The 13,926-nt window shown below is 45.8% G+C and overlaps 1 protein-coding gene across 1 annotated transcript in view; it reads left to right on the top strand.

Moving 5' to 3' along the window:
- The first annotated feature begins 941 nt into the window (after positions 1-941).
- LOC115186230 (leucine-rich repeat and fibronectin type-III domain-containing protein 2) overlaps positions 942-13,926 on the top strand; it is a 58,023-nt gene continuing 45,038 nt past the window's right edge. The window contains exon 1 of the mRNA XM_029745905.1: positions 942-1,375. The gene's annotated coding sequence lies outside the window, so the exon portion shown is untranslated. The remainder of the gene's footprint in view (positions 1,376-13,926) is intronic.

Raw genomic sequence — 13,926 nt, 5'->3', positions numbered from 1 at the left:
AGAGAGAGAGAGAGAGAGAGAGAGAGAGAGAGAGAGAGAGAGAGAGAGAGAGAGACAGAGAGGAGAGAGAGAGAGACAGAGAGAGAGAGAGATGGGGCCACAGAGAGAAAAGTGATAACGGAAGTCCAAATCGTTTGTGTATTTATTTAGTACTGGGCTTTCAGACTGTCTGCGCATAGACATACACACACACACGTGACTGTTCTTCTCTATTACAGATGAACAACAACAACAACAACAAACACCACCTCCTTCATCCCTCTTTCTATCCGGCTCGTGATTCGACCCACCAAGGGAACCAGGAATCTTCGGGGGGGAACAAAAAAAAATTAGGATTATTATATATAATATGAAGAAGGAATATTCCAGACAAGTTTATGATACTGGGAATGGTTTTGGAATGTGGAACGCCAGGAAGGATTCCCTAAAGAGAGGGATAAAAGAGGAGAGAGAGAAAAAAGAGGGCTGCTAACATTATAGAGGGAGGGAGGAAACGACTGTAGGAAAGGAGGAGAGAGACAGAGGAGAGGGAGGAAACGACCGAAGGAGAGAAACAGAGGAAAGGGAGGAAACGACTTAAGGAGAGAGACAGAGGAGAGGGAGGAAACGACCGAAGGAGAGAAACAGAGGAGAGGGAGGAAACGACTTCAGGAGAGAGACAGAGGAGAGGGAGGAAACGACCGAAGGAGAGAAACAGAGGAGAGGGAGGAAACGACTTCAGGAGAGAGACAGAGGAGAGGGAGGAAACGACCGAAGGAGAGAAACAGAGGAGAGGGAGGAAACGAAAGAAGGAGAGAGACAGAGGAGGGAGGAAACGACCGAAGGAGAAAAACAGAGGAAAGGGAGGAAACGACCGAAGGAGAGAAACAGAGGAGAGGGAGGAAACGAAAGAAGGAGAGAGACAGAGGAGAGGGAGGAAACGACCAAAGGAGAGAAACAGAGGAGAGGGAGGAAACAACTTAAGGAAAGGAGGAAAGAGACAGAGGAGAGGGAAGAAAGAGATTGACATACTGCCCGATCATGATCTGTCTCTCCTCCGTTCCATGATATTACATCCCCACAAGAATTCTCAGATTCCCTTTAACAGGATATGGCGAACAGAAAAGAACTGCTCCTTATTTAGTGAGTTTCTGAATAATGGGATTGAGTGAAAATAATTTTTTTCCCCTGGAACTAAACGATATAATGGGATCGTGGAGTGTGTGACTCAGACCCCAAATCCCCCTCTTTGATGTGTGTTGGAAGGGAGACACATTTTGTACAGAGTACACACATACTCACACCAGGAGAAAACACCTGGGCTGGAATCTATGCTGCACACACCTGTCTGGAAGATATAGCTGATTTGGAGTTTGCGGTGACACTGACAGAAAAGGTAATGTATGACTGTTATACATACCCTTTGGCACGCACGCACGCACACACACACCACACGCACCACACGCACACACACACGCACACACACGCACACATGCACACACACACACACACACACGCACGCACGCACACACACACGCACAAACATGCACACTCATGCACATACACGTACAGAAATATGTGCACATCATCTGCACCAATGCATTAACACTCAAACCGGATGGCATTCCCCACACACACACATTCAGACACACACACACACACACACACACACACACACACACACACACACACACACACACACACACACACACACACACACACACAAAAACACACAGACACAGAAATGTGACTAAGTACAGAGTCAGAGAGTGAGTGCGTTCATCAATTCACTTTAAGTACATTACCGTACACAAGCCACAGAACAACACATATACGCTACAAATCAAATCAAATCCAATCAAAATTATTTATATAGCCCTTGGTACATCAGCTGAAATCTCAAAGTGCTGTACAGAAACCCAGCCTAAAACCCCAAACAGCAAGCAATGCATGTGAAAGAAGCACGGTGGCTGGGAAAAACTCCCTAGGAAAAACTCCCTAGAAAGGCCAAAAACCTAGGAAGAAACCTAGAGAGGAACCAGGCTATGAGGGGTGGCCAGTCCTCTTCTGGCTGTGCCGGGTGGATATTATAACAGAACATGGTCAAGATGTTAAAATGTTCGTAAATGACGAGCATGGTCAAATAATAATAATCATAGTAATTGTCGAGGGTGCAACAAGCACGTCCGGTGAACAGGTCAGGGTTCCTTAGCCGCAGGCAGAACAGTTGAAACTGGAGCAGCAGCATGGCCAGGTGGACTGGGGACAGCAAGGAGTCATCATGCCAGGTAGTCCTGAGGCATGGTCCTAGGGCTCAGGTCCTCCGAGAGAAAGAAAGAAAGAGAGAAAGAGAGAATTAGAGAGAGCATATTTACATTCACACAGGACACCGGATAAGACAAGAGAATACTCCAGATGTAACAGACTGACCCTAGCCCCCCGACACATAAACTACTGCAGCATAAATACTGGAGGCTGAGACAGGAGGGATCAGAAGACACTGTGGCCCCATCCGATGATACCCCCGGACAGGGCCAAACAGGCAGGATATAACCCCACCCACTTTGCCAAAGCACAGCCCCCACACCACTAGAGGGATGTCTACAACCACCAACTTACCGTCCGAAGACAAGGCCGAGTATAGCCCACAAAGATCTCCGCCACGGCACAGCCCAAGGGGGGGGCACCAACCCAGACAGGAAGACCACGTCAGTGGCTCAACCTACTCAAGTGACGCACCCCTCCCATGGACGGCATGGAAGAACACCAGTAAGTCAGTGACTCAGCCCCTGTAAAAGGGTTAGAGGCAGAGAATCCCAGTGGGAAGAGGGGAACCGACAAGGCAGAGACAGCAAGGGCGGTTCGTTGCTCCAGCCTTTCCGTTCACCTTCACACTCCTGGGCCAGACTACACTTAATCATAGAACCGACTGAAGAGATAAGTCTTCAGTAAAGACTTAAAGGTTGAGACTGAGTCTGCGTCTCTCACATGGGTAGGCAGACCATTCCATAAAAATGGAGCTCTATAGGAGAAAGCCCTACCTCCAGCCGTTTGCTTAGAAATTCTAGGGACAATTAGGAGGCCTGCGTCTTGTGACCGTAGCGTACGTGTAGGTATGTACGGCAGGACCAAATCGGAAAGATAGGTAGGAGCAAGCCCATGTAATGCTTTGTAGGTTAGCAGTAAAACCTTGAAATCAGCCCTTGCCTTAACAGGAAGCCAGTGTAGGGAGGCTAGCACTGGAGTAATATGATCAAATTTTTTGGTTCTAGTCAGGATTCTAGCAGCCGTATTTAGCACTAACTGAAGTTTGTTTAGTGCTTTATCCGGGTAGCTGGAAAGTAGAGCATTGCAGTAGTCGAGCCTAGAAGTAACAAAAGCATGGATTAATTTTTCTGCGTCATTTTTGGACAGAAAGTTTCTGATTTTTGCAATGTTACGTAGATGGAAAAAAGCTGTCCTTGAAGCAGTCTTGATATGTTCTTCAAAGAGAGATCAGGGTCCAGAGTAACGCCGAGGTCCTTCACAGTTTTATTTGAGACGACTGTACAACCATCCAGATTAATTGTCAGATTCAACAGAAGATCTCTTTGTTTCTTGGGACCTAGGACAAGCATCTCTGTTTTGTCCGAGTTTAAAAGTAGAAAATTTGCAGCCATCCACTTCCTTATGTCTGAAACACAGGCTTCTAGCGAGGGCAATTTTGGGGCTTCACCATGTTTCATTGAAATGTACAGCTGTGTGTCGTCCGCATAGCAGTGAAATTTAACATTATGTTTTCGAATGACATCCCCAAGAGGTAAAATATATAGTGAAAACAATAGTGGTCCTAGAACGGAACCTTGAGGAACACCGAAATTTACAATTGATTTGTCAGAGGACGAACCATTCACAGAGACAAACTGATATCTTTCCGACAGACACACACACACACACACACACACACACACACACACACGGACACACACACACATGGACACACACACACACATAAATACATCAAAAACAGATGTGCAATCACAAATCAAATCAAAGTTTATTTGTCACGTGCGCCGAATACAACAGGTGTAGATCTTACAGTGAAATGCTGAATACAACAGGTGTAGATCTTACAGTGAAATGCTGAATACAACAGGTGTAGATCTTACAGTGAAATGCTGAATACAACAGGTGTAGACCTGTTGTAATTATTCTAATTTTTTTAAGTGAAAAATGTAAAAAAAAATTACAAATACAAATTTACATTGAGAGGTACAGTACTAATGTGGGAATAGAGATGGTATAGACATGGAGGGATGGAATGAACAGAAGGAAAATAGAGAGACAGAGAGATGAAGGGATAGAAGGAAAGATGGGTAATTAAGGGATTGATGAACAGCAGGTTACTGGTGAAGGGAACAAGCTGTCACCATGACAACCACAGAGAGAGAGAGAGAGGAGGAGAGGGAGAGAGAGAGAGAGAGAAAGAGAGAGAGAAGGTGAGAGAGGGAGGGGAGAAGTAGAGAGAAATACATAGGAGAAGGGGGAGAGAGAGGCATAGAGAGAGAAGGGGGATGTCAAATGAAATTCTTCACATGCTTCATTAAAGAAATAGGTGTGGAGTAACAGTGAAATGTTTACGGGCCAACAATGCAGAGAGAAAGAAAATAGGCAAATAATAGGAAAGTAAAACACTCAAATGCAATTTATAATAGATGAACAACGAGTAACGATAAATTGGCTATATACAAGGGAAATGTAGCTGTGCTCGGCGCACAAGTAAATGCACCAGGTAATTGAGGTAGATATGTTCATATAACTAGGAATAAAGTGACAGGTAGCAAACAGTAGCAGCAGTGTATGTGATGAGTCACAAAAGTTAAAGCAGAAAGGGTCAACGCAGATCAGCTATTTGGTTAACTATTTAATAGAGGCCTGGTAACATAGTATAGAAGCCTGGTATAGAGGTCGTGGATGGCAGGGAGTTCGGCCCCAGTGATGTACTGGGCCGTCCTTACTACCCTCTGTAGCGCCTTGAAGTCGGATGCCTAGCAGTTGCCAAACAGTAATGCAGCCAAGAGGCTCTTGATGGTGCAGCTGTAGAACTGTAGATCTGAGGGCCCATGCCAAATCAATTCAGCCTCCTGAGGGGGAAGAGGCGTTGTCGTGCTCTCTTCACGACTGTGTTGGTGTGTGTGGGCCAGGATAGATCCTTAGTGATGTGGACACTGAGGAACTTGAAGCTCTCGACCTGCTCCACTACAGCCCCATCGATGTGGGATGTGGGCGTGCTTGGCCCTCCATTTCCATTTCCATTTTTTGACGTTGAGTGAGAGGTTGTTTTCCTGGCACCACACTGCCAGGTCTCTGACCTCCTCTCTACAGGCTGTCTCATCGTTGTCAGTGAACAGGCCTACCACTGTTGTGTCATCAGCAAGCTTAATGAGTCGTTAGAGTCGTTTGGCCACGCAGTCGTGGGTGAACAGGGAGTAAAGGAGGGGACTAAGCACACACCCCTGAGGGGTCCACGTGTTGAGGATCAGCATGGCAGACATGTTGTTACCTTCCCTCACCACCTGGGGGCAGCACGTCAGGAAGTCCAGGATCCAGTTGCAGAGGGAGGTGTTTAGTCCCAGGGTCCTTAGCTTAGTGATGAGCTTTGAGGGCACTATGGTGTTGAACGCTGAGCTGTAGTCGATGAACAGCATTCTCACATAGGTGTTCCTTTTGTCCAGGTGGGAAAGAGCAGTGTGGAATGCAATAGAGATTGTGTCATCTGCGTCATCTGTGGTTCTGGCGGTATGCGAATTGGAGTGGGTCTAGGGTGTCCGGGAGGATTCTGATTCTGCTGAGCTGTAGTCAATTGGTATTGGTATTTTATTAGAATCCCCATTAGCTGTTGTAAAAGCAGCAGCTACTCTTCCTGGGGTCTACACACAAAACATGAAACATAATACAGAATGACATAATACAGAACAGCATTAGACAAGAACAGCTCAAGGACAGAACTACATACATTTTAATGAACAGTCAATTAAAACAATTCTTATGTAGGTTTTTCCTTTTGTCAAGGTGGGAAAGGGTGAAGTGAAGTACAATAGAGATTGCATCATCTGTGGATCTGTTGATGTCACGTCCTGACCATAGAAAGAGGTTATTTTCTATGGTAGAGTACGTCAGGGCGTGACAGTTTTTTTCTCTATGTTTTCTATTTCTATGTTGTCAGGTTCTAGTTTTGTATTTCTATGTTGGTTTTTTTCCCTCGTTGTCTCTAACTTGAGATCATACTTAAGTAGGCGTTTTTTCCACCTGGGTTTGTGGGAGATTGTTTTTGAGTAGTGAATGTTTCACCTCTGCGTCACGGTTTGATGTTTTGTTCTTTAGTTTATGTTTATGTATTGCATAGTTTCACAGTGTAAATAAAATGTGGAATGACACACACGCTGCACTTTGGTCCGCTTCTCCTCACGACAGCTGTGACAGAATCTCCCACCACCAAAAGACCAAGCAGCGTGCCCAGGAGAAACAGGAATGGACTTCGGAGGAAATTCTGGACGGGAAAGGACCCTGGAGTCAGGCTGGGGAGTATTGCCATCCGAAAGAAGAAATTGAGGCAGCTAAAGTGGAGCGGCGATATTACGAGGCACTACACCAGCCACGAGGCAAGTACGAGAGGCAGCCCCAAAAAGCTTTTTTGGGGGGGCACACGGGGAGATTGGCAGAGTCAGGTTGGAGACCTGAGCCAACTCCCCGTGCTTACCGTGGGGAGCGAGTGACGAAGCAAGCACCATGTTATGCGGTGATGCGCACTGTGTCGCCAGTGCGCATTCACAGGCCGGTGCGATCTGTGCCCGTGCCCCGCATTTGTCGAGCTAGGTTGAGCATCCAGCCAGGACGGGTTGTGCCAGCTCTGCGCTCGAGACCTCCAGGGTGCCTCCACAGCCCAGTATATCCTGTGCCTGCCCCACATACCTGGCCTCCAGTGAGTCTATTCAGCCTGGTACGCCCTGTGCCTGCTCCTCGCACTCGCCCTGAGGTGCATGTTACAAGTCTGGCGCCACCTGTGCCAGCCCCACGCATCAGGCCTCCAGTGCACCTGCCCAGTCCGGGGTGTCCTGTTCCTGCTCCCTGCACTCGCCCTGAGGTGCATGTTACTAGTCTGGCGCCACCTGTGCCAGCCCCACGCATCAGGCCTCCAGTGCGCATTCCCAGTCCAGAGCTTCCGGCGACAGTTCCCAGTCCAGAGCTTCCGGCGACAATTCCCAGTCCAGAGCTTCCGGCGACAGTTCCCAGTCCAGAGCTTCCGGCGACAGTTCCCAGTCAAGAGCTTCCGGTGACAGTTCCCAGTCAAGAGCTTCCGGCGACAGTTCCCAGTCCAGAGCTTCTGGCGACGTTTTACAGTCCGGAACCTCCTGAGACGGCCTACAGACCGGAACCTCCTGAGACGGCCTACAGTCCGGAACCTCCTGAGACGGCCTACAGTCCGGAACCTCCTGAGACGGCCTACAGTCCAGAACCTCCTGAGACGGTCCGCAGTCCGGACCCTCCAGCGACAGTCCGCAGTCCAGAGTCTTCAGCAACGGTCCGCAGTCCAGAGTCTTCAGCGACGGTCCTCAGTCCAGAGTCTTCAGCAACGGTCCGCAGTCCAGAGGCTCCAGCGGCGGTCGGCAGTCCAGAGTCTCCAGCGGCGGTCGGCAGTCCAGAGGCTCCAGCGGCGGTCGGCAGTCCAGAGTCTCCAGCGGCGGTCGGCAGTCCAGAGTCTCCAGCGGCGGTCGGCAGTCCAGAGTCTCCAGCGGCGGTCGGCAGTCCAGAACCTCCGGTGATGATCCACAGTCAGGTGACACAAAAGCGGAGGAATCAGCGGGCGGAGCCGGGGTTACGCCCTGAACCAGAGCCGCCTCCTCTGTTGGAGGATCCGCGGGATGAGAAGGTTCTGTTTACTGCACCAGAGCCGCTATAGACATTTGCACCCTCCCTTTTTTGGGGGGGGTTCTTTTGTTGTCGGTGCGTTCGGGTCCGCACCTTTGGGGGGGTACTGTCACGTCCTGACCATAGAAAGAGGTTATTTTCTATGGTAGAGTAGGTCAGGGCGTGACAGTTTTTCTTCTTCTATGTTTTCTATTTCTATGTTGTCAGGTTCTAGTTTTGTATTTCTATGTTGGGTTTTGTTTGGGATGATCTCCAATTAGAGACAGCTGGTCCTCGTTGTTTCTAATTGGAGATCATACTTAAGTAGGGTTTTTTTCCACCTGGGTTTGTGGGAGATTGTTTTTGAGTAGTGTATGTTTCACCTCTGTGTCACGGTTTGTTGTTTGTCATTCAGTTTATTTATGTATTGCATAGTTTCACAGTGTAAATAAAATGTGGAACGACACACACGCTGCACTTTGGTCCGCTTCTCCTCACGACAGCCGTGACAGCGGGGGCAATATGCAAACTGAGGTGGGTATAGATTGTCTGGGCAACCTGGTTTCATAGTTTCACTTTAGAATTTGCTGTAATTGTATGAACATGGATTTTTTTTTACCAACTAAAAAAGACATTTTTCATTTTATGTAATCTATGAGGAAGGGAGGATTTATGTAATCTAGGAGGAAGGGAGTATATATGTAATCTAGGAGGAAGGGAGGATATATGTAATCTTTGAGGAAGGGAGGATTTATGTAATCTTTGAGGAAGGGAGGATATATGTAATCTTTGAGGAAGGGAGGATTTATGCAATCTAGGAGGAAGGGAGGATTTATGTAATCTAGGAGGAAGGGAGTATATATGTAATCTAGGAGGAAGGGAGGATTTATGTAATCTTTGAGGAAGGGAGGATTTATGTAATCTTTGAGGAAGGGAGGATTTACGCAATCTAGGAGGAAGGGAGGATTTATGTAATCTAGGAGGAAGGGAGGATATATGCAATCTTTGAGGAAGGGAGGATTTATGTCATCTTTGAGGAAGGGAGGATATATGTAATCTTTGAGGAAGGGAGGATTTATGCAATCTAGGAGGAAGGGAGGATTTATGTAATCTAGGAGGAAGGGAGGATTTGTAATCTAGGAGGAAGGGAGGATATATGTAATCTAGGAAGAAGGGGGGATATATGTAATCTAGGAGGAAGGGAGGATATATGTAATCTAGGAGGAAGGGAGGATATATGTAATCTAGGAGGAAGGGAGGATATATGTAATCTAGGAGGAAGGGAGTTTATATATGTAATCTAGGAGGAAGGGAGTATATATGTAATCTTTGAGGAAGGGAGAATATATGTAATCTTTGAGGAAGGGAGGATTTATGTAGTCTAGGAGGAAGGGAGGATTTGTAATCTAGGAGGAAGGGAGGATAAATGTAATCTAGGAGGAAGGGGGGATTTATGTAATGTAGGAGGAAGGGAGGATTTATGTCATCTTTGAGGAAGGGAGTATTTATATAATCTTTGAGGAGGGGAGGATTTATGTAATCTAGGAGGAAGGGAGGATTTATGTAATCTAGGAGGAAGGGAGGATATATGTAATCTAGGAGGAAGGGAGGATATATGTAATCTTCGAAGAAGGGAGTATATATGTAATCTAGGAGGAAGGGAGGATATATGTAATCTAGGAGGAAGAGAAGATATACGTAATCTAGGAGGAAGGGAGGATATATGTAATCTAGGAGGAAGGGAGGATATATGTAATCTAGGAGGAAGGGAGGATATATGTAATATAGGAGGAAGGGAGGATATATGTAATCTAGGAGGAAGGGAGGATTTATGTAATCTAGGAGGAAGGGAGGATTTATGTAATCTAGGAGGAAGGGAGTATATATGTAATCTAGGAGGAAGGGAGTATATATGTAATCTAGGAGGAAGGGAGGATATATGTAATCTAGGAGGAAGAGAGGATATATGTAATCTAGGAGGAAGGGAGGATATACGTATTCTATGAGAGAGAGAGAGTTTAAGATGTATGTTAACGTTGTCTCTGTACATACTATAATTCAAGGTCTTTAGCTAACATCTCAGAGGATACACTAAGCAAATCATCTGTACCTAACACACATATATATACACACACACACACACACACACACACACACACACACACACACACACACACACACACACACACACACACACACACACACACACACACACACACACACACACACACACACACACATACGCAAACAGACACGTCTGGCATTAGATATTCACCTCTATCAGCTGTATCAGTTTGTTCCTGGCATCGACTACTGGCACCCACCAAGACCAGGTGATCAGACAGGTAGGTGTGTGTGTGTGTGTGTGTGTATGTGTGTGTGTGTGTGTGTGTGTGCGACCCCTGTGTGTTTGAGTGTATGCGTGTGTTTGAATGCTTTACTAGCTGTGCCAACATGTTGCTATTGTCCAGCTGCAAGCTACTAGGCTCATACTTCTCGGTACTAAGCCTTGATTGGCTGATTGCTCTTTTTGGACGGGACTTCACCAGGAAGTCGATGGGTGAATTATCCAATGAGGTGAATAGAGCTGACATAGTAGGCTAGACTCTCAGATCTGTTCTGTAAAAGAAATGTCTATCTGCAAAGTTGTGAACAGCTCAATGAATACATCCTTAAAGTCTTGAAGCGTTGTATGTGTGTGTGTGTGTGTGTATGTGTGTGTCTGTCTGTCTGTCTGTCTGTCTGTCTGTCTGTCTGTCTGTCTGTCTGTCTGTCTGTCTGTCTGTCTGTCTGTCTGTCTGTCTGTCTGTCTGTCTGTCTGTCTGTCTGTCTGTCTGCGTGCGTGTGTGTGTGTGTGTGCGCGTGCGTACACGCGCGTGTATTCTCTCTGTGTGTGGGTCTTCACCCCATGAAGCCTTGAGGCCGTGCTGTGTCATCGAGCTTACTTCCCCACTGGAAAATGAACAAATCAGATAGCCTAATCATCACCACAGGGTGCTGGATTGGTGGAAATAAATATATAGAATTCTTAGACGCCCCAACTACCTTCATCCAATATTTCTCTGGAATTAGTTCCAAGAAGGAGGGAGAGAGAACAGTTCAGGCTACAGTGGTGTGGTATCAATATACAGTGGTGTGGTATCAATATACAGTGGTGTGGTATCATTATGCAGTGGTGTGGTATCATTATACAGGTCGTTATGCAGTGGTGTGGTATAAATATACAGTGGTGTGGTATCAATATACAATGGTGTGGTATCAATATACAATGGTGTGGTATCATTATGCAGTGGGGTGGTATAAATATACAGTGGTGTGGTATCAATATACAATGGTGTGGTATCAATATACAGTGGTGTGGTATCAATATACAGTGGTGTGGTATAAATATACAGTGGTGTGGTATAAATATACAGTGGTGTGGTATCAATATACAGTCGTGTGGTATCAATATACAGTGGTGTGGTATCATTATACAGTGGTGTGGTATCAATATACAATGGTGTGGTATCATTATACAGGTCGTTATGCAGTGGGGTGGTATAAATATACAGTGGTGTGGTATCAATATACAGTGGTGTGGTATAAATATACAGTGGTGTGGTATAAATATACAGTGGTGTGGTATCAATATACAGTGGTGTGGTATCAATATACAGTGGTGTGGTATAAATATACAGTGGTGTGGTATCAATATACAGTGGTGTGGTATCAATATACAGTGGTGTGGTATCATTATACAGTGGTGTGGTATCATTATACAGGTCGTTATGCAGTGGGGTGGTATCAATATGCAGTGGTGTGGTATCAATATACAATGGTGTGGTATCATTATACAGGTCGTTATGCAGTGGGGTGGTATAAATATACAGTGGTGTGGTATCATTATACAGGTCGTTATGCAGTGGGGTGGTATAAATATACAGTGGTGTGGTATCAATATACAGTGGTGTGGTATCATTATGCAGTGGTGTGGTATCATTATACAGGTCGTTATGCAGTGGGGTGGTATCAATATGCAGTGGTGTGGTATCAATATACAATGGTGTGGTATCATTATACAGGTCGTTATGCAGTGGGGTGGTATAAATATACAGTGGTGTGGTATCATTATACAGGTCGTTATGCAGTGGGGTGGTATCAATATGCAGTGGTGTGGTATCAATATACAATGGTGTGGTATCATTATACAGGTCGTTATGCAGTGGGGTGGTATAAATATACAGTGGTGTGGTATCAATATACAGTGGTGTGGTATCATTATGCAGTGGTGTGGTATCATTATACAGGTCGTTATGCAGTGGGGTGGTATCAATATGCAGTGGTGTGGTATCAATATACAGTGGTGTGGTATCATTATAAAGTGGTGTGGTACCATTATACAGGTCGTTATGCAGTGGGGTGGTATCAATATGCAGTGGTGTGGTATCAATATACAGTGGTGTGGTATCATTATAAAGTGGTGTGGTACCATTATACAGGTCGTTATGCAGTGGGGTGGTATCAATATGCAGTGGTGTGGTATCAATATACAGTGGTGTGGTATCATTATAAAGTGGTGTGGTACCATTATACAGGTCGTTATGCAGTGGGGTGGTATCATTATGCAGTGGTGTGGTATCAATATACAGGTCGTTATGCAGTGGGGTGGTATCATTATGCAGGTCGTTATGCAGTGGGATGGTATCATTATACAGGTCATTATGCAGTAGGGTGGTTTCAATATACAGTTCGTTATGCAGTGGTGTGGTGTCATTATAGTGGTGTGGTATCATTATACAGGTGGTTATGCAGTGGGGTGGTATCATTATGCAGTGGGGTGGTATCATTATACAGGTGGTTATGCAGTGGGGTGGTATCATTATACAGGTCGTTATGCAGTGGTGTGGTGTCATTATAGTGGTGTGGTATCATTATACAGGTGGTTATGCAGTGGGGTGGTATCATTATACAGGTCGTTATGCAGTGGGGTGGTATCATTATGCAGTGGTGTGGTACCATTATACAGGTCGTTATGCAGTGGGGTGGTATCATTATGCAGTGGGGTGGTATCATTATAAAGTGGTGTGGTATCAATATACAGTGGGATGGTATCATTATACAGGTCGTTATGCAGTGGGGTGGTATCATTATGCAGTGGGGTGGTACCATTATACAGGTCGTTATGCAGTGGGGTGGTATCATTATAAAGTGGTGTGGTATTATTATACAGGTCGTTATAAAGTGATGTGGTATCATTATACAGTGGTGTGGTAGTATTAAACTGCTCTCTGTCTCTCCTTCCATCTCTCTCTCTCTCTCTCGCTCTCTCTCTCTCTCTACTCTTGGGTCTATATTTCTGAATCCCTCTGTCTTAGTCACTGAGCACAGTTCCTATTGTTCTCACACCTCACACACACACACACACACACACACACACACACACACACACACACACACACACACACACACACACACACACACCCTGCTGATGAAAGGAGGTATGTTTGAACTCCGAGAACAAGTAATTTCTCTCTTCCACCCTATTTCATCTCTACCTCTCCTTTCACCTCTCTCTCCACCTTCCAAATAAACAGCAGGGAAATATTTACTACACTCTCTCTTAGGTTACTGTAAACATCGATTTTGTTCACTCTCTTTGCTTGTATCTCTCTCTCTCTTTCTCTCTCTCTCTCTCTCTCTCTCTCACTCTTATTTCAATTCAATTAAAGAGGCTTTATTTGCATGGGAAACATATGTTAACATTGCCAAAGCAAACTATTCGGGAGAGCAGACAGTTACCCTCCCTCATCCTTCTCTCTCTCCCTCTAATGGCAGGCAGTTACCCCTCCCTCATCCCTCTCTCTCCCTCCAATGGCAGACAGTTACCCCTCCCTCATCCCTCTCTCTCTCCCTCTAATGGCAGACAGTTACCCCTCCCTCATCCCTCTCTCTCCCTCTAATGGCAGACAGTTACCCCTCCCTCATCCCTCTCTCTCCCTCTAATGGCAGACAGTTACCCCTCCCTCATCCCTCTCTCTCTCCCTCTAATGGCAGACAGTTACCCCTCCCTCATCCCTC

Source organism: Salmo trutta, unplaced genomic scaffold, assembly GCF_901001165.1.
Source record: "Salmo trutta unplaced genomic scaffold, fSalTru1.1, whole genome shotgun sequence".
In the NCBI taxonomy this organism is placed as follows: domain Eukaryota; kingdom Metazoa; phylum Chordata; class Actinopteri; order Salmoniformes; family Salmonidae; genus Salmo; species Salmo trutta.
The sequence above is the reverse complement of the archived record's forward strand: the minus strand, read 5'-3'. Positions and strand labels throughout refer to the sequence as shown.